The sequence below is a fragment of the Anabrus simplex genome, chromosome 2 (genome assembly GCF_040414725.1).
Source record: "Anabrus simplex isolate iqAnaSimp1 chromosome 2, ASM4041472v1, whole genome shotgun sequence".
NCBI lineage: Eukaryota > Metazoa > Arthropoda > Insecta > Orthoptera > Tettigoniidae > Anabrus > Anabrus simplex.
Genome location: NC_090266.1, coordinates 147,909,694 through 147,931,760, shown reverse-complemented (window position 1 = coordinate 147,931,760; position 22,067 = coordinate 147,909,694).

Genomic DNA, 22,067 nt, shown 5'->3' with positions numbered 1-22,067 from the left:
AAACAAAACGTCTGATCTCCACCCGCCTAAAAGAACATATCCGTCACCCCAAGAACCAAAACACAGATATTTCAGCGGTAGCCAAGCATTCCTACGAAACAAGGCACGGAATATCATTTGACAAGAACAAGATCCTAGCAGCTATCCCTTGGAATCTGGAAAGGAAAATCCGCGAGTCGATCGAAATCAAGAAACATCCAAACAACATAAATTTGGAAGAAGGATATGAAATCAATAATTCTTGGATGCTTATCATTCATAGTTTAAGACATACAGACTACAACATAAACACACGGGCCGAAACCCCATTACATAACAGCGCGGGCAAGCCCCCACTACCTGGTTGTGACACATACCTTCCAGAATACTCACGAGACAGCCAGGGCTTACGTCAGCCAGAAAGGCTAGGATATAAAAGGCCAAGGTCAGGACCACTCTAGTAGTGTAAGTTTCTGCCTGGGAGACTGATTACCTCGGATCGAGTAGGGGTATTTCAGTCGCCTTGACAAAGAATACTGCAATGTATTCGAAACGTCGGCAAACTGTACGTGATGTGCAGACAACTACAACACGGTTCAACCCGGAAATTAAATAATTCTAAAAACGTGCTATTTATAAGTATGAAAATCCCTTAATTTCATTGAAACATTTAAATTAAAAAACTGTTCTTAGAAGTATTTTCTAGGAAATAAGATATAAATCGTTAGTTTATTGAACACAATGACATCTTATTCTCTAGAATATTGACACTTTTATGAATTTTAGGCGTAAAATTTTCCAGATTTTTGCAGAGTGAAAGAGACAAACTGTGGGCAAACTTGACGTTATGTGAGGACCTTTATCCATTTCTTCAGATGATAAACTCTAATAACTACGAATGTTCTGATACTGCAATTGTCTCTTTCACAACACAGAAATCCAAGAGATATGTCTACTATTCTGGGCAGTGGAAAGGTCGATCAGATTATTTGAGCGGGTTAGAAGCAAAGAGATATAAGTGCCAAAAACATACTTCCGAGGAAAAGAGCTGCAAAGTTTGGATCCTATCGTAAATCCCGGTGGACATTAATGAAAACATTAAAACAGATGAATGTAAATATCGTCGCTGCCGGGACAAAACTTCCTATGTGAAATATTTAGCTTAGAAATTTGGCCGGTAAGGTTCTGTCATCTAAGATGCAATATTGTGTGAATAGTGTCAAGGCATTCTCGCTCTTCATAATGCATGTGCTGCGGATCAGTATATCCTCAAAATATAATCACATAGGAGGTTTTGTCCCAGCAACGACGATATATTCTATGTAGTGCTTTGCACTTGTATATTGAAGTCTTAAGCAATAACAATTATTGCCCTTGGCAGATGATTCTGTTTTTCGTGCTAGCCTGTAATCTGTTGCACCATTTTGCTTCTAAATCAGTCACTTGCACCCCCTTTGCCTTCAAAGAATTACAGGTTTTGGTTAATATTATGGATAATAAAAACAAATTATGTATAATTGTATAATATATTTGGTGCCACAAAATTATACAATTTATTAAGATTATTAAACATGCACAGTTCTAGTCCTTTGGACAAACAACTGAACACTGAAAATGTTCTTTCACGAAATGTGGAAAAGGGAACTTTCAGGACATGAAAGAGAAATTACCATGAGACTGCTTATAATGTACACAATATTTATTACTATAATTATACACAAATAAATAGGCCTAAATTTTTGTCAGGTGTATTTGAGTTTCTTTCTTTTCAAACGATTCAGCTTGCTTCTCGAACTCCTCACTAATGATATCTAAAAACGTCGGTGGTTCCATCATTTTCTAATTTATTATTCGCAACCAAACGACGTCTACGTGTTAGCGGCATAATGGCGCACGGCATACTCACGTGATTCATTGTTAGATAACAGAACCTCAAACCGGAAACTCATTGGTTGACTAACTCTACCACGCTATTGTCGCATCATACAGGACCCCACGTCAAATCGAAATGGATGCCTTAGTTTTACGGAATTAAAAAATCTGGCACACACATGTTTTAACAAAGGATCAATTGATTTATTGAAATATTTAAAATGAACATCGAATAATAATTGCGAAACAAGTTCATTTTCAAAAATTGCCCTATTTACGGGTTTTTTTTGAATGACATTTGGACTGGATATGATTTCCAAAATGTTATTTTTCCATTTGATATATCTCTCCAGAACACGCGTTTTGACATCTGCACCTTGTATCTGCTTTCAATACTTCAGTCACAATTGGGTGAAATAGCTTAACTTTACGTTTTTGCTATACTGTGTGATCTAGGAAACATTCTCAATGTTAAATGAATAATGCTAGGTATCCAAGATAACTATGATACTTTAATGTTAAAAATGAATGATTATTAATCTGAATTCCAGAAGTATCCAAGACGTCATCATCATCAGGTCCGCCTCCGTAGCGTAACGGTTAGTGTTATTAGCTGCCGTCCTCGGGGGCCCGGGTTCGATTCTCGGTGCTGCCAGAAATTTAAGAATGGCAGGAGGGCTGGTATGTGGTTGAAATGGTACATGCAGCTCACCTCCATTGGGGGTGTGCCTGAAAAGAGCTGCACCACCTCGGGATGAGGACACGAGTTTACTACTATCATCATCATCATCATCTTCAATGCCCTCCACTGCAGCTTAGACACTTCTTTTTATTCTGTCCGCCATGTTTGAGTGTTTTGTAAAATACATGGTGAACTTGCGGCGAATATTGTAGAAGAGACTGTAAATCATTGTACTTTACTTTGGTGATTTCTGAAGGCATTTCATACAAAGTGGTTAAAGTTAATGCACCCGGTTGTTGGGCGCCCAATCTTACGTTTTTCTGTGTCATAAGTTTCAAACTCCAGATATTCATTGAGCGAGCACTTGTAGTAAAGTGTGAATGGGTGATCCTTCTTTAAACGGATCCATTGATATTTGCTGATCCCCCAACACTATGTTTTAGGGACTCGTTCATGTTTTCAGTTGAATGGAAATCGTCAGTATTCATTCAGACAACCTGAAACTTGTGGTGCGTCTTTGCAACTGCATACACCCAATCCTCGGGTTTACTCCAATTGGCATATTGCAAGCAGTTTGGAGGCAAAGAGGTGTACGTGTACTTGTCTCCCTCTACAGTGATCCTGAAACAACATACATATTGCACCACCTATCAATGATAGCACTTGCACTCTTTTACCACCAAACAGACCGGTTATTCCTTGCTGCATACTAACATATGTTTTAAAAACTTTGACACTTGTACCTCTTTGCATCTAATCCTCCAAATAATATGTAAGATTTACAAAATGTTCAAAGAAGCAAGAAATTGACTGACACGCATTCAAACAACTAGGGAAAGACACATTTCAGAGTGGCTGCGCCATCTCGGAAGGGGGAAAAGCGATACGATGCGAGAACTGGTAGATTAGTTCTGTCTGACTGAAGATGAATAACATGTGAATCATTTATTACAGAAACAGGACTTCTCCATTTGTCTTTTGTTTCGAGTTGAATGTAGAGGTAGAGCTATCATCTACAGTAGACATAAACCGTACTTCTAGGGAACTGGGAACCGGATGAATCCATTTCGTTTCATTTTTAACCATATAAATGTATTTTGCTGAATATTTCTGAGACGAGAAAATCTGCTTTAGGATAACCTTATAACTTCTTCTCAATCGTTTGTTTAAATACGTTGCTTCCTCCTCCCCCCGTTCTACCACACGATCATCTTTCGTAATGTAAGCGAAGGATTAGGGACATCGTTGGATATGACAGATTATACATAACACTGGACTCCAAAAAAAGCTCTTTTTCTGCTACTGATGATATTTCAACTGTTTTATTCTGAAACTGATGCACTGATTCCAAGTCCGTAATCAAATTCGTCATTGTTCTGAACCCATAATTCTACCCTGCCAAATACTGCAACTAGAAAATTGCATCTACAAGATGCAACTACGAGTGCAACCGTAATTCTTTATTGCAAGCTTATCTCACATTCCGTGGCATGAGAACTCATCGTGGCAAGCGCCCCACTCATTCGAACGGGGTCGGAACACTTCGGCTGACCTCGGGTGATAAATAATTAACTTCCACATAATAAACATTCATTGCGACAGATTTCGGCAATATCATTAACGAATAAATAAATAATTAAGAATTTTAAGAAATATTTAATGAAGCTGAAATCCACAGGATGGAAATATCTTTAATTAGACCTGGAGAAAAGTTGACATCCATACTTGCAGAGTAGAAGCACGTGCCAAGGCCACGCTATCAAAATGCGCGCGAAATCACCTGCACGAAATCAATTAATTACGCCCGTTAAAGGAACTGGAAAAATCAGCAAACAACGCCATCATGACTAAGAAATAAGGTGGAATTTTTGAGGCGAGCCTCAAAGAAATCAGTCCAGTGGTTATCAAATTGTATGATTACACCACAATACATCATGATAAGTTATTTATTTATTTACCTTATGGCTAGTACATAACTCTACTTACAAATATTCAAAAATATAACAAACAATATAACACCTTAAAAAATCAAACAATCCAAGCTGTCCAATCATTGTACAACCCCGTCAGAAGCACACACAAACTCCTTCAGCTGACCGGATTATGGCCTCCTAGGACATTCGGAGACAATATGACGGATGGTCTGTTTCTTCTCACCACAGTCGCACTCAGGGGAGGAGCGCATACCCCACATATGCAACAATGACCCACCTCGTCCATGATTTTGTACGGACTCTGTTGAGAAGAACCCAAGTTCTTCTGGGGAGATTAAAACCAGGTGGTGGGTGTTGGCGACTAAAGAGGGTCTGCCATTCATCTGGAGCTGAGTTGGTCCACTCCAATTGCCATTCATCAGAACCGTTAAAGTTCCTATTGATATCATGATAAGTATAGCGTCACTAGAAAAGCTATACATATCCCCACCTCTGGCCAGTAGCCATACTCACTTTGTGATAGTTCGCAAGGGTGAACCTGCGTCAGGCAGCGTCAAGTAGAGGTCTTGAACTGTTCCTTCAATAGACGTATGATATTTATTGAGTTATTAATTTATTGGCTCGAAATATAATATATTTACCAAGTGGTAAAATGGTAAAATAAAGTATTAATTGAATCAGTATCGAATTCCTACAAACCTACTCAAATGGAAACTGCGAATTTGTAGATAGCTTTCGTGAATTACTGCGTATTTTCGTAATCGGTAGAGGAGCTGTAGACTGGTCGAGATAAGCTTCGGTTTCATATCTTGTAACCACCTGGCGAAAAGAGAATCGGAATCTTACACAAGCAGGAGTTGAGTGCTCAGCACGAAACGAAACGGTTGTATATATTGTGTGTATTTAGAATAATTTGTTATTTACGTGTGTTAGATCAATTAAAGTGTAGAATCTGTGTAATCGTAAGTCATATAACAAGATAATGTTTTCTTCGACCATGAATGGCGAAGTGAGGCGAGCTGGCAAAAATATAGCCAGGATGGCCTCGTGTCTACGACGCAGTTACAAGGTCTGTCTATTTTAAATATCATGTTTTGTAGTTAGAAATGTACATGCTTGTCCCGTTAAATTGATATGTGGAACGTGTAAAAATTAAGTGCATTGCAATGTTGAGGCGAAGTGTCTATTATGCATGTCAGTGCGCGAGGCTAAAAAATGCGTCAACATCTTTAGTAAAATGTAAAAAATGAAATTTTAAATATTGTCATGAAAATCAATGAAATAATATTCTGACCGATAAAAGGTAAAGTGATGATAACGTTAATATAGCTGTTGTGAACGTAATAAAGTTAAATAACAAATTATCCAAAATAATAATAATATTAACAATAATTACGTCGGGATAAATTTGAGATGGTAAGTTATGTGTTCAGCAGTAATGTCAAGCGAGATTTGCGATTTATACCGAAATCCAGTGGTCTGATAAAGTTGGCATTTATTTTGGGTAAACTTAAATTTTGTGACACAGTATATTTCTGATACAGAAAATCGCGGTATGCTATTTTGCTCTTGAGGTCAGAAAAACGTAAAGAAGTTAATTGTGAGATCCCTATAAAGTTGTTGGTCATGGGATTAATAGTACTTGAAAAAAATATCACACAGGAAGAAATGGATTGTAATGGAAATTAAATATTATGATAATAGTTAGGAAGATGTTAAAGGCAGTGTGAGCCTGTGTTTTATGAGTGATGTATAATGAACAAGAGGCTGAGGATAAGGAGCCTGTTTTACGACGGGGAGGAATTAGTGTGACAGGGTGTATGCTAAGAGGTAATATTTCTGAGACAGGCTGTGTAATATGACGATGTCCTGTAAGCAATCCAGAACAGCTGACATTTAATGGTGGTCAAATCCGAGTGAGCGCGTTGTAACGCCTATTTTAATTTCAATTTGATGTTATCCCATGATTACTATTTCATTTGAGACCGTAGGATTTGGCGATTAAGTCCAAGTGACGATTGTATGTGGTACTAGCAAAGTGCATTTTGTGATAGCCGACCTCACGAACAAAGTAAATTCTGAGACGCGGTCGAGGCAATACTTGATTATAGTAAATTCTATTCGATTCTGTATATTTACGAGACGAAATTATCGCTGATTAGAAACATTACGGGTGTGAAATATGAATGTTGTGTCTATCTGTTAGGTCATCAGCCCAGAAGCTGGTTGGATCCTCAAATAGCACCACCAAAGGCTATGCAGTTATAGAGAAACCGCAAAAACCAATGGCAGAGCCCAAATGAGGAGTACTAGGCAAGATGAGGAGTGAGGTAGTTTGCCATTGCTTTCCTCACTGGGCCAGAATGTGCCGCTGCAGCACGATTGACCCTATGAGCAACACCTTTCATAACACTCAGACACTATTTGTGCTCCGAGTGTCATTACTCAGCACCACCCATACCCGAGCAGCTTCCATATTGTCACAGCCCTTGATGAGACTGGGACTTCAGTGGAAGCTACACTTTGCTCCGGCCTGTGCCAAGAGATCGATAAAAAAAGAACTGCAACCATCAAGGAATGGCAATAGGCGGATATGAATGTTGTTAGAATGATAATTTAGCTTGAGCAGATTGATGGAGAGTTACTTCACAGGATAGATCACGGTGTTACATGTTTGGAACATTAAGATGATAGGCCATTTGGAGCCTCACACTTGAGTTATACTGTGGACATCGTGATGGTGGTGATTGCGGTTTTCAGCGATATCACTTGAAATCAGACGAGAGTTGAGTTTTTTTTACCGTACTTCACTGCATGTGTTGAGATTGTATTGAGGAATGGATTAAACTATTCGGGCATGTTGTTTAAATTTCGATTTCATTCTTTATTGTAAGAAATGGACGTAGTTATATTTCCAGGTTCGAGTTCATTCTGTGGCGAATTTCATTTCATTGTTTTAGAGTTTCAATGAGGATTAGATTTAAATATCCGGGATTGTGTTTGAAGTTTCGATTTCTCCTGACAGTGTAAATGATGTGTGGACATCCTAACGTGGTCTCAGTGATAGATTTAGGATGCTGCGTGTATTATATAATTTAAGGATGAGTAGACACTACGTAGGCTCAACGACAGGATTAGAGCATCGTCTGTATATAGTCAAATCATATGTTTAGTCAGTTTTGCGAGTCGACTTGTACGATTTTAGTGTTTGCAGTAGTGGATAAGTATGTGAAGGATGTTAGCAGGTATTATTCAGGCCATGTTTTGGCATAATTCTTACTAGCCAGAAGGTGCTCCCGTGTTAGCGTTCCATCAGTAGTGGCATGAATGTGGGGGTTGTCTTACGTGGAAGCTTAGGTAATGGAGACTGCTCAGTACTGCTTAGCTACGCGTGTTCAAGTTCGAAAAACTTTCGTTTCTATTAACTTTTTCTTTACTTTTAGATTTACCGTTTGGATGTCCGGCATCCTATGATAGTGCCGTGTGTTGACACTTAATTGGTTTATGTAGGATTTACACTACGAATGCGGTTTCGATTCGTCAGCTGTTAATATATATTATATTTTCATTTTTCGTTACTTCACTTTATATTAGGTGAGACGTTGATCTACCGATCACCTGTAGTTTAGTTTAATGAGACAAGTGTAGGCAGACAGATTTGTAATGGTAGTCGTAGTTATAGAAATTGGAAAGATTCCCTTTATTTTGTTTGGATGTGGACTCGTATGTTAACAAATTTAACATCATTATTTCATGACCTGAAAGTCGGTTTAGTAAGAGCATTTTCAAGTGACTTATCACTTTTCTTTAACTTCAGTGTTTGGAGTTTCTTCTAAATGCATAATATTAACGTTTTCCTGCATTTCACAGTTTTGTTCCTTCAGGACGACGTATCGTGAGATCCCCTCTGATCAAGTGTTGTTGGTTCCTTCTGAACATCTGTTTGGTGTGATGCATGTTTCAGCATTGGGATTCTTCTGTAATTTAAGGGTGTCACGAGATGGCAATACATGGTGGAATTTTATTTTCATTGTGACAATTGTTGTTAAGTTGTAATGAACGCCATGCTTCGTAGTAATATTTCGCAACCTATCCAAAGCAACCGATAGTCGATTTGGTTCGATTAAGGGTCCATTCGGGGGATGTTCCAATAACCGATAGGATACTAGACTAGTGGATAACCTTAATCAAATGTAGATATGGAATTCTACTTGGTGAAGGTAAGACTTTCCACGGATCGTGTGGATTAACTCTCAGTTATAGTTTGGACCAATGGTGCCCGATTTTCAGGTTTTATTCTAGTTTTCTGGTTTTTGCTGTCCACGAATTTTATAATAATTTTTCATTCTCTGATATAATGTTAAACAATAACAAAAAGATAACCTCACGTCATGCATTACGACTGCTTTAAAACATGTTATAAAATTTTAAAATGATTTTTCTGACTAATTTAACAAATCGTGATTTAATTTGAATAAATGTTTTAGTAAGCACATTTTCGCTCCTCATTTAAAGTAGCTAGGCTCTATTCTGAACCCTATCGTTTGGTGAATGTAGTGAGTTCGATATTGCTCTATTGAAGCTGCTGTGGCTGACAACCAACGATGGAACGGTAAGTTCAAGTGTGTAGCACGTCATATTTTGTTAGTTATGGGACCGCAATATTAATTCTATATCTTACTATACAGTATAATATCTGTACCGTAAAAATCAGAGACATAAATTGAGCTTAGTTTGAATATTATTTTCGAATTTTTATATGAATTCAAATACATTTATAAGAAAATATACACTTAAAATATGTAGTTAGCAATAAAAGCTCTGTAAATGTGCTTTAGAACTTTGCTTTTCCGCTTATGTTGGCAAGTGACTGATCGCTGTAGGAACCAGCAGACATCATCCATCATGCTCGGACCGATTGACCCTGGTACCAGGATTCCATCGTTGATATATCCTTACGGAACCTTTCAATATGGTTGTCACTTACAGCTGCGAGATTTGATGGAAAGAAATCAAAGTGTGAATGAAGAAAGTGCGACAATCTAGATTTTGAAATTCTCAGCATATGAACTCGATAATTTCCTAAAAGCCTAGTTGACACTAGTACAAATGTGTCCCAAACTTCAAGTTCAAGAGCACTCAGTTTCAACTGTCGGATCTCTGGCCCAATGAAAAGTCCTGCCTTCGGTCTGGCATCACTTTTCATTCTCCCAAATTTCTCCTTCGGATAATTAAAGCCTTCACCATCATGATTCAGAGCCCCCATAAAGTTTTACATGAGGCCAATTTTAATGTGAAGGGGTGGAAGAAATACCATCTTTACGCCAATGACTGCCCTGTGTTCCATATTGCTTTTCCTCCACAGTCGTTTCAATCCTTGGAGGACATTGTTGAATCTTGAAATGATGAGGGCCTACTGTAATCACAGCTACCCCACAAACACAAGAAGCATATCGTCCCTTAAGAAACAATACCGCATATCTAACAATGCTCTTCCTATGCGTTATGTTCCTTAAGACTGGTCACGCCTCTGAGCCATAGGCCTATATGGATATGAAGTCCTTGAAAACAATTTCGTTATGTTCATTTTCCTATACCACTGTTTAAAAGAAAATGAACCTTACCGTACCATATCGGTGCTGTGTTGATTGCAGACAGGGTCGATTGCGGACACCACATTAACAATCTCGATTGTGGACACAAAATATTTGGGAAGAGTGCCAGTTCGTTCCAGGGTTTTCCACCCCTCTTTCACTTGTGTTACAATCAATTGTGCCTTTGCTGGCAGGACCTAGTGTTTACAGTGCACTATGTCTTCTGGTATGGGCTAGAGCAATTTTGTTACTTTCATTGACTCTCTCAGCTTTATCCCTGACTTTGACAAAATGAAAGTGACTGAGGTATGAGCGATGCTAATAATGCCATTCCTTCTGTAGCCTGTCCCTGCTATGAATGGTGTGAAAATATTGCTCATAGGGTAGGTTGGTGCATGCATTTCAGTGGGATTGGCAGACTGATATGTAATAGCAACTTCTGGCTCGGTGAGGAAAGCAGCGGGAAACTACCTCACTCCTCATTTTCCTAGTACGCCTCTTCAGTGATGCCTAGGCCATCTATGACAGCTGATGACGTATCTGTTGAGGATCCAACCAGCCTTCGGGCTGAGGACTAAACATACATACACCAATCAATTTCTGCTCTAGTTGTCATACAGAACGTTAGCTCTACCACTGCGTTGAGTTTTTAGTTCGTTTGCTTGATTCCGCTCATTAATCGTTGTGTTATTATGGAATTGATTGAGACGGAGAAAGGTAAGCCATGTGCTTTATTGCATGGTTATAGTTACAGACAGTTTAGAATTAATAAAAATGGTGTTACCACATGGATTTGTTTGAAGGAGAAAGTGCAAAGGAAAATTATTCACTAAATGTTTGTAACAAATGTTTCTTAACATATTTTAATAGTTTTAATATGTATATCTCTCTATTAAGTTTCAACTCTGATTCATTCAATCTTTAGTTGGAAATATATTAAAATACATTATATTTACTATTTGTGATCAAATTTCATTTTTTCCATAAAATTAGAGTCTCTCTGCACGTGTCATGAAGCGTGGAGAAAATGTTTAACTTAATTTGGTTTAGCAACCAAAGTATTTCTTAATTGTTTTTAATTATTAAATAATTGTTATTCTTATTTTTTGTTATTATTTAATTACTAATTATTATTCACTTGCTTACATATTTTAGGTAATTAAGTCGTGAGAATTGTAAATAATGATTGCATACCTGATGAGGCTCAACTGGACGTAAAACAAGCAATATTTCGTGCAAAGAAACGGGCTAGGAAAGAGCCTAATTCTTCTATACCTCAGATTTATTCTGAAGAACTTCAAAATTTGCATAATCAAGAATTTGAACTTGTAACACACATTCCTCAGTTTGCAAATATTAAATATTCAATGTACTATTGAAGGAATAAGGATCACAGAGTGCAGAAAGAACCGAAATTAGCGTCAGAAATCATCCTCAGTGAAGAATTGTTGAAAATGTTTGACTGAAAGAGCTTTCTCCTTTCAGATGATGGCACAGATGACAGAATGTTAATTTTCTCCAGTTCTTCAGCTAAGGAGATGTTGCGAGGTAAAACGTTGTTTTTCGTTGACGGTACATTTCAGAGTGTAAACAGCCAGCTCGCCCAACTATACATGATATATATGGACCTGGGAAGAAGTGAAAGTGAAACTAACATCACTCCTATTGTATTTGAACTTCTTCCTGACAAGAAAAAGGGAACATAAATTCGGATGCTCGAAAACATTGTGCAGGCTGTTCCAGAATGGAAACCAGAGAAATCCACAGTAGACTTTGAGACTGGTGCTATTTTCGCTCTAAGGGAAATATTTCCTCAATCTGAGATTCATGGATGTTTTTTCCAATTTAATTTTTTTCTCCTATTGGTTTTACGTCGCGCCAACACAGATAGGTCTTATGGCGACAATGGGATAGGAAATGGCTAGGAGTTGGAAGGAAGCGGCCGTGGCCTTAATTAAGGTACAGCCGCAGCATTTTCCTGGAGTGAAAATGGAAAACCACGGAAAACCATCTTCGGGGCTACCGACAGTGGGGCTCGAATCCACTATCTCTCAGATGCAAGCTCACAACTGCGCGCCCTTAACCCACGGCCAACTCGCCCGGTTTTTGCATTTCACGCAGTGTCTGTGGAGGAAGGTTCAAGAAATAGGAATGACGACTTTTCAAAGGAAAACGAAGAAATCAGACGAAATATAACAAAATGTGCTGCACTTGCTTTCCTGAAACCTGAAGATTTAAAGAGTGGATGGATTCTAATTTACAGTCAAGCTCCGCCGGATGTGAAATTAACAGAATTCTTCGACTATTTCATTGAGCAATGGCTGCTGAATGAGTCTATCCCGCTGGAAATGTGGAACTGTTTTAACGTTAGACACAGAACAAGCAATAACATTGCAGGGTGGAATTCCAAAATTCAATAGTAAAATTAAAAGGCCTCGCCCAAGAATAAGAGATCTCATCACCTATCTAAAGCTGGAAGCAGAGAATTCAGATCATTCAGTTATGCGGATGGACTTAAATTTGGGAGGAACTAAAAGAAAAAGAAAGTACTGTAAACTGGACGAAGGAATTGCTCGAAGGAAATACAATGAGGATAGCAACTTTGAAAGGTTTTTGGACGTAATGTAATTCGTCCTCAGAATGGAGTAAGCGCAGGTGTCGTTCATTCAAAAAACGTATGTTGTAAATAAGAGTGTATTATTAACAGTGTGTATGTAAAATTATGACGAATCTAATAGATGAGAAATAATTATAAGCCTAAATTAATACGTAGACTAGTAAAGTAAACTCGTGTCCTCATCCTGAGGCTGTGCAGCTCTTTTCAGGCACACCCCCGTTGGAGGTGAGCTGCATGTACCATTTTAACCACATACCAGCCCTTCTGACATTCTTAAATTCCTGGCAGCACCGAGAATCGAACCCGGGCCCCCGAGGACGGCAGTAAATAACACTAACCGTTACGCTACGGATGCCGACACGTAGGCTCGTAAAAACGACACACTTCTTCAAAAGTGCAAACAGTTATTCTGACAAAACAAAAAGCAGCTAATTATGAGACTAGGTCTTCATTATTTCAAATGCGTCCGACTCGTTGGCTGAAAGGTCAGCGTACTGGCCTTCGGTTCAGAGGGTCCCGGGTTCGATTCCCGGCCGGGTCGGGGATTTTAACCTTCATTGGTTAACTCCAATGGCCCGGGGACTGGGTGTTTGTGCTGTCCCCAACATTCCTGCAACTCACACACCACACATAACACTATCCTCTACCACAATAACACGCAGTTACCTACACATGGCAGATGCCGCCCACCCTCATCGGAGCGTCTGCCTTACAAGGGCTGCACTCGGCTAGAAATAGCCACACGAAATTATTATTATTTCAAAGGCCGAGTACGGTTAACCGTGCGGGGTTCATGGCGTCCGTAAAAGTAGTTTGTGGGACGTGAAGGCAATAGCATTATTATTACTACAATTTTGGTGGGAGTGAAATATTTGATAATAATAATACCAAAATATCAATGAATATCCCGCGTCGGTATACAAAAGTATTAAAACATTATCGGTAAAGCCTTAAATAAGTTATTTCATCATCATCATCATCTGTTTACCCTCCAGGTTCGGTTTTTCCCTCGGACTTAGCGAGGGATCCCACCTCTACCGCCTCAAGGGCAGTGTCCTGGAGCTTCAGACTCTTGGTCGGGGGATACAACTGGGGAGTATGACCAGTACCTCGCCCAGGCGGCCTCACCTGCTATGCTGAACAGGGGCCTTGGTGGGGATGGGAAGAGTGGAAGGGATAGGCAAGGAAGAGGGAAGGAAGCGGCCGTGGCCTTAAGTTAGGTACCATCCCGGCATTCGCCTGGAGGAGAAGTGGGAAACCACGGAAAACCACTTCCAGGATGGCTGAGGTGGGAATCGAACCCACCTCTACTCAGTTGACCTCCCGAGGCTGAGTGGACCCCGTTCCAGCCCTCATACCACTTTTTCAAATTTCGTGGCAGAGCTGGGAATCGAACCCGGGCCTCCGGGGGTGGCAGCTAATCACGCTAACCACTACACCACAGAGGCGGACTAAATAAGTTATTTAGTGTCTACTAACATTACAGTGCTACAAATAATATAAAGGAGTTAATTCTGTTTATTATTGAATCGAACTCGGGACCCCTGTGACCAAAGGCCAGCACGCTAACCATTCAGCCATGGAGCCGGACACAGAGGACACAGACTTCATTTAATGGACCGACCATAAATAAAATGGCGTATGGCATTTAGTGTCGGGATGTGTCCGAGGACTTCGGCTCCCCAGGTCCAGGTTTTTGATTTGACGCCCATAGACGACCTGCGCGTCGTGATGAGGATGAAATGATGAAGACGACACATACACTCAGTCCCCGTGCCAGGGGAATTAACCAATTATGGTTTAAATTCCCGACCCTACCGGGAATCGAACTCGGGACCCCTGTGACCAAAGGCCAGCACGCTAACCATTCAGCCATGGAGCCGGACACAGAGGACACAGACTTCATCTGTAGGCCTAATCAGCACGCTCAAATTAGGGTTGGTACACTTGTTGTTTCTTCAGTCTCAAAATCACAATAAAATAACGGAAATGTATTTAAAAATTAAAAATTTTAAGTGATACTATTCTAAAATTGTGACGTCATAGAAAAGGAACAGACTTCAGATCTGTGATCAGCACACTCACTTGTCCGTCGACTTGTTTTGTGTTCAGTAGCAAAATCAGTTTAGATCAGTGTAATATGCTGAGGCCGGGCTGAGCTCTATGATCGCCGGGAGGGGTGATGTCGCACCCTCCGAAACCCCCCTTCAATTCAACGCTGATTAGTCCGCGCTTATGTTCTACCCTCCGGGAGTGTGGTCGATTAATTCCACTGTAAAGAGGACACTCCACTCAATTAGGTGCCTGTACCTGTCATTTCCGTTCTTCATCAACAGAATATTAGTGTGATCTAAATATTTTCAAAAATGTTCCCACATTATTTTCTTTACTTTTACACCATCTTTGTTATAATGGTGAAAAAAATTTCTTCGCAGACAAAGTAGAGAAACACGTAAAATTAAGCAATTTCCTCAATTATGCCAAAAGTTGAAGGGTTAAAGGGCCCGGAATGGTTCCAAGTTGTGAGTCTTGAATAGCTCTATCAAACTAGAGAAAAAAAAATTAAAAATCACTTTCTGCCTAAATGCAGTTCCAGAAAAACAGCCTAAAATCCCTTGTTTCCTTTTTATTCATACCCTAGCCAAATTCTTTTCTGTAATCTGTTCCTTGGTTCAATACCCAGAAGCGTTTTATGATTTTTTTGAAAAATATACACACAGAGTGCAGCTATAAGGGCTTAAGTGAAACTCTGCCTTGACTCACATTAGCGCCTGTAGTGTAGAAGAAGGCAAATTGCTAATCTAATCGACCGTATAATGATGATTAAGAAAATGATTTTAATGTTTAGGAATTCACATAGAATATATTCTCATACCATATTATATTTTATTTACCTAAAATTCGTAGCTCATAGCCCTAGGATATTTTCAGCATTGAATTGCTTGTCTGAAGCGCTAGAACTGTGGACTTTTGCTTACATACTGACAAGGTATTGAGCGCATATTGGGATCATGACTGCAAGAAAGTCGTAGTTTATGTGAAATGGATTGACGCTTAAATGACAAAATAATCCTGACTGACTGACTGACTGATTCATCATCGCCGAGCCAAAACTACTGGACATAAAGAAATGAAATTTTGAAGATATATTCATATTAAGATGTAGGTGCTCGCTAAGAGAGGATTTTTGGATATTCCGTCGCTAAGGGGGTGAAAAGGGGGATGAAATTTTAAAATGTGTGTGTCTATATCTCAAAACTTTAAAAGTTTACAGATGTGAAAATTGGTATTTAGAATCTTCTTTAAAAATAAGGAAACACGTAATTTTTGTGAGACAATCCCAATAGGAGGGGCGAAAAAGGGTGAAAAAGGGGTTGAATGCCTTTAATCGGGATAGTGGTACTTATATCTCAGAAACTGAAGATATTACAGACATGAAAATTGGTACTTTTGATCTCTTTTAAAAATAAAGAAACACGTATTTTTTTGTTTTGGGGAAATCCAATTAATGAGAGGGTGAAAAGGGGGTGAATTTTTAAAATGGGTGCATCTATATCTCAAAACTTTTAAAGTTTACAGATGTAAAAATTGGTACTTAGAATCTTCATTAGAAACAAAGAAACACGTGTTTTTTTGTTTTCGGAAAATCCCAATAGGAGGGGTGAAAAGGGGTGAAAACGTGGTTGAATGACTTTAATGAGGATACTTATATCTCAGAAACTGAAGATATTACAGACCTGAAAATTGGTGTTTAGGATCTCCTTTAAAAATAAAGAAATACATACTTTTTGTTTTTGGAAAATCCAATTAATGGGGGGTGTGAAAAGGGGGTGAATTCTTAAAATGAGTCTATCTATATCTCAAAACTTTTAAAGTTTAAAGATGTAAAAATTGGCATTTAGAATCTCCTTTAAAAATAAAAAACAAGTATTTTTTTGTTTTCGGAAAATCCCAATTGGAAGGGTGGAAAAGGGTGGAAAAGCGGTTGAATGCCTTTAATGAGGCTACTTATATTTCAGAACCTGAAGATATTACAGACCTGAAAATTGGTATTTGGGATTTACTTTAAAAATAAAGAAACATGTATTTTTTTTATTTTGGAAAATCCAAATAATGGAGGGTGAAAAGGGGGGTGAATTTTTAAAATGAGTGTGTCTACATCTTAAAACTTTAAAAGTTTACAGATGTAAAAAACTGGTATTTAGAATCTTCTTTAAAAATACAAGAACACGTATTTTTTGCTTTCTTTAAATCCCAATAGGAGGGGTGTAAATGGGTGAATAATGGGATGAATGCCTTTAATGAGGATACATATATCTCAGAAACTGAAAATATTACAGAACTGAAAATTTGTATATTGGAGCTCCTTTAAAAATAAGGAAACACGTATTTTTTTGTTTTTGGAAAATCCAATTAATGGCGGTTAAACAGGAGTGACAAACTGGGGTGAATTTTTTGAAAGACTATATCTACAGAATACCTGAGAAACGTAAAATGTTACAGTCGTAAAAAGTGGGTATTTGGAATCTCCTGTAAATGTAAAGAAAGATAGGTGATTTGTTTTTGGAAACTCCACTTAAGGGGAAATAAAAAGGGGTGAAATTTTAAAAAGCGAATTTCTACAGTATATCTCAAAAACTTAACATGTTACAGAAGTGAAAAATGGTATTTTTATCTCTATTAAAAATAAAGAAACGTGTATTTTCAGCTTTCGGAAATACCACTTGGGTAGAAGGGGGGGGGGTAAATGTGACTGAAAATGGTGTTGAATTCTTTTAATTAGGCTACTGATATCTCAAAAATGAAGATATTACAGACGTGAAATTAGACATTTGGAATCTGCTTTAAAAGTAAAGAAACGCGTATTCTCGGAAAATCCAATGAAAGGAAGGGGGGGGGGGTGAAAGAATTGAAAAATTAATTGAATTAATTGTATGAGAATACATACATCTAATAGAAACTAAAGTTGTTACGGACGTGAAAATTGGTATTTGAATCTCCTTAAACAAAGAAAAACGCGTTTGGGGGGCGGGAGTGAAAAGGAGTTGAATTCCTTTCATGAAGACACATAAATCAAAAACTGAAGAAGTTAGAGTCGTGATAATTACTATTTAGAAGATCCTTTACTGTTAAGGAAACAAGTATATTTTGCCGGAAAATTCACTTACGTGGTGTGGGGGGGGGGATGGGAGTGTGAAAGGAAGTGAAAATAAAGTGAATTATTTTTATGGGGATACTTATATCTCAAAACTGAATGTAATAGATGTGAACATTGGTGTTTGGAATATCCTTTAAACATAATGAAACACGTCTTCTACTTTTTTGGGGGGGGGGGGGAGGGGGTGTAAATAAACTTAACGGCGGTGGGGTGTAAAAGGAGGTGAGATCAATTGATTTTACTGTTCATAATGTACTTAAGGAGCCTCCGTTGCTCAGGCGGCAGCGCGCCGGCCTCAAGCAGCTGGGTTCCGTGGTCCAAATCCCGGTCACTCCATGTGGCATTCGTGCTGGACAAAACGGAGGCGGGACAGGTTTTTCTCCGGATACTTCGATTTTCTCTGTCATCATTCATTCCAGCAACACTGTCCAATATTTCATTTCATTTGTCATTCATCGATCATTGCCCCAGAGGTGTGCTTCGGCAGCCGGCACAATTCCTATTGTCGCAGCTAGATGGGGCTTTATTCATTCCATTCCTGACCCTGTCCAATGACTGGAAACAGGCTATATAGTTTCGATGTACTTATTCTGATCATAAACCGATCATTTTTAATCTTTCCTGGGTTCGTTTTCAACAGCCATCTTTTCCTTCGGAGGACGTTCTTAGATTACTGTAGATTCTCCTGGCATGTAAATAAAATTTTAAACACATTTGAAATAAACGATAGGAATGAGATGGACCGTCAAATTGTTCACCTCTATAATAAGGTCAACAATGCACGGAAGTATGTCATTGGTATCGCCAGAAATCCCGCACACTTGCCTACGCGCGACGATGGTGCTGGTCACATTGTAACAATGACACTGGCAGCAGATGTAATTTACCGCCAAGTAGCGATCTTGCATCTTGCTGTGGGGTGCAGAACATCTTTTAATAATAATAATAATAATAATAATAATAATAATAATAATAATAATAATAATAATAATAATAATAATAATAATAATAATAATAATAATAATAATAATAATGTTCTGGACTGTTGTCAAATGTGCGGACCCCCTGGAAACGGGTCCTGGACGGGTAATGACTAAGAATGCAGTCCGGCCGCGGGTTCAGTACCGCCAAGGCACCTAAGACGACACCACGCCGGATCTCCTGAAGGATTTGATCCATATTAAAAACGCTTATAGGAAAAGATGGCAAAGATTTAGGGACCCAACTGACGGGGTGGAATATCTGGACCTAGCCCGGGAAGTACGAAATCGATTGCTGGAAAGAAAGATTGAAAAATGTGAGGAAACATACCGTAATCTATTAGAAAACGAGTCAGATCGCGAATTTTGGCGGATTCTCGCAGAAAACGAGTCAGATCGCGAATTTCGGCGGATTATATATCGAAAACAATTAGCATTCAATTATAAATTTCAGTATAATACCGTAGCGAAGCACGGGTATCTTGCTAGTCTATATATATAAAACAACTTGTCCTGACTGACTGACTGACTGACTGACTGACTGATTCATCATCGCCGAGCCGAAACTACTGGACATAGAGAAATGAAAAAATGGGGATACATTCATATTAACATGTAGGTGCTCGCTAAGGGAGGATTTTTGGATATTCCATCATTAAGGGGGTAAAAAGGGGGGTTAATTTTTAAAATGAGAATATCTATATCTCAAAAACTTAAAGGTTTAGAGTCATAAAAATTGGTATTTGGTATCTAATTTAAAAATAAAGAAACACGTATTTTTTGTTTTCCGAAAATCCCATGAACAGGGGTGAAAAGGGGGGGGGAAATGGGTTGAACACCTTTTATAAGGAGACTTATATCTCAAAAACTGAAGAGGTTACAGTCATTAAAATTTAAATTTGGAACCTCCTTTAAAAATAAAGAAACAAGTATTTCTTTGTTTTTGGAAAATCCAAATAATGGGGGGTGAAAAGGGGGGTTGAATTTTTAAAATGAGTGTATCTATATCTCGAAACTGTAAAAGTTTACAGACGTAGAAATTGGTATTTATAATCTCTTTTCAAAATAAAGAAACAGGTATTTTTTGTTTTCGGAAAATCCCAACAGGAGAGATGAAAAGGAGTGAAAAATGGGTTGAATGCCTTTAATGAGGATACTTATATCTCAGAAACGGATGATATTACAGACTTGAAAAAAGGTATTTGGGATCTCCTTTAAAAATAAAGAAACATGTACTTTTTGTTTTAGGAAAATCCAAATAGTGGAGGGTTGGAAGGGGGGTGAATTTTTAAAATGAGTATCTATATCTCAAAACTTTCGAAGTTTACAGATGTTAAAATTGGTACTTAGAATCTACTTTCAAAATAAAGAAACACCTATTCTTTTGTTTTCGGAAAATCCCAATAGGAGGGGTGAAATCGGGTGAAAAATGGTTGAATGCCTTTAATAAGAATCCTTATATCACAGAAAATGAAGATGTTACAGACCTGAAAATCGGTATTTGGGATCTCCTTTTTAAATAAAGAAACACGTACTTTTTGTTTTTAGAAAATCAAAATAGTGGTGGTGAAAGGGGGGGTATTTAAAAAATGAGTGTATCTATATCTCAAAACTTCAAAAGTTTGCAGATGTAAAAATTGATATTTAGAATCTCCTTTAAAAATAAGAGAACATGTATTTTTTTGTTTTCTGTAAATACCAATAGGAGGGGTGAAAAGTGTGAATAAGTGGTTGAATGTCTTTAATAAGGATACTTATATCACAGAAACTGAAGATATTACAGACCAGACAGTTAGTATATGGAATCTCCTTTAAAAATGCAGAAACATCATTTTTTGTTTTTGGAAAATCTAATTAATGGGGGTTAAACAGGAGTGACAAATTGGGGTGAATTTTTAGAAAGACTATATCTACAGTATATCTCAGAAACGTAAAATGTTACAGACGTAAAGACTGGTATTTGGAATCTCCTGTTAAAGTAAAGAAACAGGTATTCTCGGAAAATCCAATAAGGGGAGGGGGGTGAAAAATTGAAAAATTAATTGAATTAATTGAATTAATTGTATGAGGATACTTACATCTAATAAAAACTAAAGTTGTTACAGACGTGAAAATTGGTATTTAGATCTTCTTTAAAAAGAAAACGATGGGCTTTTGGGGGGGGGGGCGGGGAATCGTCTTTGGGGGCGGCTGTGAAAAGGAATTGAATTCGTTTCATGAGGACACATATCTCAAAAAATGAAGATAATCGGTATTTAGAAGATCCTTTACTATTAAAGAATAATATTTTTGCCGGAAAATTCACTTAAAGGGGGGGAGGGTGAGTGTGAAAGTAAGTGAAAAAAGTGAATTATTTTTATGGGAATACTTATATCTCAAAACTGAAGGGAGCACACGTGAACATTGGTATTTGGAATCTCCTTTAAACATAAAGAAACACGCCTTCTTTTTCTGGTGGGGGGGGGGGGGGTAAATCAACTTAACCGCGGTGGGGTGAAAACGGAGGTGAGACCAATTGATTTTACTGTTCCTAATGTACTTATAAGGAGCCTCCGTGGTTGAGGCGGCAGCGCGCTGGCCTCTCACCGCTGGGTTTCGTGGTTCAAATCCCGGTCACTCCATGTGAGATTTGTGCTGGACAAAGCGGAGACGGGACAGGTTTTTCTCCGGGTACTCCGGTTTTCCCCATCATCATTCATTCCAGAAACACTCTCCAATATCATTTCATTTGTCATTCATTAATCATTGCCCCAGAGGAGTGCGACAGGCTTCGGCAGCCGGCACAATTCCTATCCTCACCGCTAGCTGTGGGCTTATTCATTCCATTCCTGACCCGGATGAATGACTGGAAACAGGCTGTGGTTTTTCAATGTACTTATTCGGATCATAAACCGATCATTTTGAATCTTTCCTGGGTTCGTTTTTAAGAGCCATCTTTTCCTTTGGAGAACCTTCTTAGATTACAGTAGATTCTTCTGGCATATAAATAAAAATTTGAACACATTTGAAATAAACGATAGGTATAAGATTGACCGTGCAATTGTTCACCTCTATAATGCACGGAAGTATGTCATTCGTATCGCCAGAAGTCCTGCGCACTTGCCTACGGGCGACAATGGTGCTGGTCATACTGTCATAATAATAATAATAATAATAATAATAATAATAATAATAATAATAATAATAATAATAATAATAATAATAATAATAATAATGTTCTGGACCGTCATCAAAATGTGCGGACCATGCTG